Source organism: Drosophila tropicalis, unplaced genomic scaffold, assembly GCF_018151085.1.
Source record: "Drosophila tropicalis isolate 14030-0801.00 unplaced genomic scaffold, ASM1815108v1 contig_1010, whole genome shotgun sequence".
NCBI classification, from domain to species: domain Eukaryota; kingdom Metazoa; phylum Arthropoda; class Insecta; order Diptera; family Drosophilidae; genus Drosophila; species Drosophila tropicalis.
The window spans coordinates 44,144-49,445 of NW_027172369.1; positions in this window are offsets into that span (position 1 = coordinate 44,144).

The window sequence follows — 5,302 nt, forward strand, 5'->3', positions numbered from 1 at the left end:
CGTGGAAAGAGTTTGTAGAGGGATTCAAGATATACTTTCTCTTCAACAAGCTGGCTGACCAAGTCAAAGCTCGTAAACGAGGCTTGAATCAGTACTTCAAGGATTACATGTGGGACTGTTAGTGCAATCCCACTTCTGACACCAATTTGTGGGACTGTTAGTGCAATCCCACTTTTTCCTCCCGAATTTCTAGGCCGTTTTTACTCACAATCAATCAGTTTTATTCAACATTATTTCTTTATACATTTATCTTTTAATTACCACATAACTACACTCTTCTTATTCGAGCAGCCACGAGAAACACAACCGGTCGACACAACTTGACGCCATAAAACTCTTTTCTCAATTGATATCGATGGTTTGTCATCGATATCGTTGATAAACTTTAAATTATGCACCTCTGAACTGGTTCAGTACAATCGACCACTTCTCGTCTCTCGACCCATTCCCACATTCGGCCGGACTGACTTATCATTCGGGTCGAGAGACGAGAAGTGGTCGATTGTACTGAACCAGTTCAGAGGTGCATAATTTAAAGTTTATCAATGATATCGATGACCATCGACCGGTTGTGTTCCTCGTGGCTGCTCGAATAAGAAGAGTGTAGTTATGTGGTAATTAAAAGATAAATGTATAAAGAAATAATGTTCAATAAAACTGATTGATTGTGAGTAAAAACGGCCTAGAAATTCGGGAGGAAAAAGTGGGATTGCACTAACAGTCCCACAAATTGGTGTCAGAAGTGAGAAGAATAACCCAATCTTCATTCGTTGAATTTAAAATATGAACTCATTTTATTAACAAAAGTATGGAGTTTATATAGGGAATCTTACGCTCTAGGAGATAAAATATCTTATTCTAATGAGACTCAAATCCCACGTTTTTGGGGGTTGAAAATTATTATTATCTTGGGCACGGCTTTGGCCACATGACCTCCTGCCTTGGTAATCTTTTGGGTTAGTTTAGAATTACAAGTGTTTTTCTACAATGTGTGGGCTGATTGTAATTCTAGTCAAATGCTAGCTTAGTTGTTTATGACAAAAGTACAATTGTATTTTGTTTTCTTTAATGCATCTGATTTGGTGAAGCCGTATCAGATGAACAGGATGTTTATTCTTAAACAGACACTACGAATACCCACGTATGCCATTTCATCTTAAAAATCCACCGGCAACATTCCAAAGATGCATGAATCTTTTGGATAATTGAATTGAATAATCTTATTTATAAGGATTGCATTGTTTATCTGGATGACATTATAGTGTACTCCACTTCATTGGAGAAACACATACTATCACTCAGAAAGGTATTCAACAAACTAAGAGAAGATAATCTTAAACTCCAACTCGACAAATGCGAATTTATGAAAAAAAGAAACAGCATTCCTTGGTCTTATAATAGCCACAGGCTTATGGGACTTCTTCCCTAAATTCATTCCAAATTTTGCACATATTGCAAAGCCTTTAAATCTTGGATTAAAGAAAGGAGCTAAGATTAAAGTAAACGACCCACGTTATATTTTATCTTTTGAAAAATTAAGACGCCTTCTTTTGAACGATCCTATACTTGCACATCCCGAATTCAAAAAAACATCTATCTATCGTAATGGCAACCAAATATTTCAGGCCATACCTCTTCGTAAGACATTTTGAAATCCTAATTGATCATAAAGCCCTTGTCTGGTTAGAGAATATTAAAGAACCTAACATGAAGTTACAGAGATGGAAAATAAAATTGAACGAATTTGATTATAAAATAAAATACTTACTAGGAAAAGAGAATTATTTCAGAAAAACCTCTGAATTTCTATAATCGTCAAATAGAATTCAATAAATGCAACCAAAATAAAGTCAACGCCACTCACTATTTTCAAAAAACGAAGATAGAAATATTATATGTAGAAATGACCAATCAGTTTGCTAAAGAAATTATTAAGGAATATTTATGCTCAAGAAATCTTTCACTCGTTGCAGAGGACGGACGTGTTTTTTTTGCGCTTATCAATTTTTATTTTTTACTCGCGATTAATTACTTTTACAAATTTAAATTAAATTAAATTCATTATCGGTTTAATTAATAAAAATTTCTACATCCGAATTTTATTTTCACTTCGCGAATTCTTGCTGTCGCTTTTGTTTAAATTTAAATAAAATCAAAACTTACAACAATACTTGCATTAGCGGTGTTGTTGTTTTGCTTATTTCTTTTGCCTTTTGTCTTTACCGTTTTAACTAACTCTCGCGCTCTTGCGTACAAATTGTTGTTGCATGTGTTCAATTTGACGCGCTCTCCCGCTCTTTCCTATTCTTGATTGATTTGCGCTCTCGTCTTTTGCCTACCCGCGACTCTGTGATACGTGTTTTTGTTTTTGTGCTTTCATCTCTTTTTATTCTTTAGTTGTGAAGGCTTACTCTGCACATTAACCCTTGTGTCAGAACTGGTCAGTATATTCTTTACACAGAATTTTTACCTTTAGAATTTTTATTTTTTGTATTTCCTTTTTTAATTAAATTAAACTTTTTGATAAAATGGTTGTCTGCTCAAAAAATAATTGCATAGTTGCCACTAATGCGGTTGACTCCCATGATTATATTCTGTGTTGGTTGTGTGACAATGCGGTTCACGTTAAGTGTGCAGGTTACACAGGCAGAATCAAGGAGTCTATTGCTAAAGGTGGTGGCTTAAAATATGGATGTGATGCTTGCCGAGAGGTCGAGAATGAGATGCGCTCTTTCATGAGGCGGACTAGAGATAGTTTTGACACTTTAAGGGCAGGTTTTAATAAACTCCAAGCGGAGTTTACTGCGGTGGAGACTCAGTTCAGAAGTTTATCGCTTATGAATGAGTCTCCGAAACGTAAAAGGACCAGTCCTTGGGGTGTTTCTGCATCTGTAGACCCGCCAGCGTCTCTTATCGTCCCCGACCGGTCTCATGCACCGTCCACTCCTAATGTACAGCAATTGATTTCGTTTAAGAGCCCGGTTGTGAATGCTATTAGTAAGGAATTACCGGTATCACCTGGGAATGATCTCTTAAAAACGATGCCTATTGTAGTGTCCGATGTGTCCGGGCAATTACCCATTCCAATGGAAATTGCCGATAGTTCTAAAAGTATCGAGGGCCCCGTAAACAAGTCGACTGCTGCAGTGGGTAACTTGTCCAACGTTACTGCTGCGGCTGACGCTTCGGGACCGCGGCCTCTCGTTGGCATACCACCAAAGAAACATATATTTGTTTCTAGGCTAGACCCTGTTGTCACATCTGATGATGTAATAGCCTATATTCGGAAGAAAGTTAACGTCTCGAATATTGCGGTGGAGAAGTTTAAATTTTCTTATTCTCGGGACATTTCGTCTTTTAAAATTAGTGTTTCTGCCAATATCTTCGACACTATATGTCGAGAAGATTTTTGGCCAAAGCATATAATAGTTAAGGAATATACTGTGAAAAAGAAAAATCGGAAACCGATTCGCTTGCCAACAACAACAACTAATACTAATCCTGTCACATCAGCATCTGCTGGTGTGTCAAAAAACTAGCTTCGTCCCTTAACCTGGGTTACCAGAATGTTAGAGGGCTGAGATCTAAACTTTCTAATCTCTTTGTAGATAGTCTTTCTTTTGAACATAACATTCTAGCTTTTACAGAGACGTGGCTAAAACCTGATATTGCTGATGCATCGGTTTTTTCCACAAACTTTTCTATATTCAGACGTGACCGGATTTCTCGTATAGGTGGTGGCGTTCTGATAGCTGTTGATGCTGCTTTATCATCTGAAATGATTCAATTTTCTAGTACCCAGGAGATTGAGTTTGTCGGTGTTAAAGTAAATTTTAAATCTTTTAATGCTTTCATTACTTGTTCCTATATTCCACCATTGTCAGACATGGCGGTATATTTAAATCATTTAGAGGCAATTCAGTTTGTCTCCTCTTTAGTTTCCAGTCAAGACTTGCTCATAGTTGTAGGTGATTTTAATTTACCCGCTTTAGCATGGTCACTAACAGATGAATCTACCACGTTGCTGCCCTCTTTGTCACATGACTTTATTGATGGCCTTCTAGGCTTATCTTTATCCCAAGTCAATCCCGTCTTAAATTCTAATAGAAAATCGTTAGATCTTATTTTTGTATTGGATTCTTCTTATTGTGAGGTTTCTAGGATCGAACCTTTTGTTCTTCCAGAAGACAAATTTCATCCTACATTAAATTTAAAAATTGATTTGCCCTTGCTTTCACCATTACTTGGTTCAAATAAGTTACCTCTAACTAGGTGCTTTCGTAAGACTGACTTTGCCAGCCTTAATGAAAACATTGCTACTACTGATTGGTCTTATCTGTACAATTGTAGAGATATGAACTCAGCTGTTCGTTTTTTTCTATGATACTCTGAATTCACTCTTTGATATTTGTGTGCCTCTTGGTAGGCTGGAGCGGCTTAACAAACCTCCCTGGTTCTCTCGTGAGTTATCCAATTTGAAAAATGTGAAGACACGATATTATAAGAAGTTTCAAAAAAACACGTCGTTCATCAGATTATGCTCTGTATACAGTCGCTCGTTCAAAATTCATGATGCTTAATACACAATGCTATAAGAATTATCTTCAGCGGTGTAAGCTTCAGTTTTCTTCCGACCCTAAACAATTTTATAACTTTGTTAATTCTAAACGTAAGACCTCTGTGCACCCATCTTTTTTGTCTTTTCAAAATAAAAAAGCAAGCACTGATCAGGCAATTGCCGATATGTTTGCGAGTTTTTTCAAAACAACTTATTCCTCAACGGAATATCGAGCAAGTCCGTATCCTTATCATTTAAAAAAGGCTAATTGCATTTTCAATCCAGTCATTGATGAAAGTTCTATTCTTAGCGAACTTAAATTAGTTAAACCTGTTTATTCTCCGGGGCCAGATGGTCTTCCTGGATGCGTACTCAGGTTCTGTGCAAACGCATTATGTAAACCCATTTTAAAATTGTTTCTATTGTCTGTCGAATCTTCCTCTTTTCCATCTATTTGGAAGGAGTCGTATATCATTCCTCTGCATAAAAATGGCAAAAAGTCCGAAGCCTCTAACTATAGGGGTATCTCAAAATTGTCCGCTATTCCGAAAGCTTTTGAGAAAATTATAACTTCTCAATTGCAACATTTTTTTGCAGTTCTATTATTTCACCATCCCAACATGGGTTTGTGAAACGTAGATCTACAACCACTAACCTTTTAGAATTTACATCAGTAATTATCAAGGGGTTTAAAAATGGTAAACAAACTGATGTAATATATACTGACTTTAGCAAAGCCTTTGA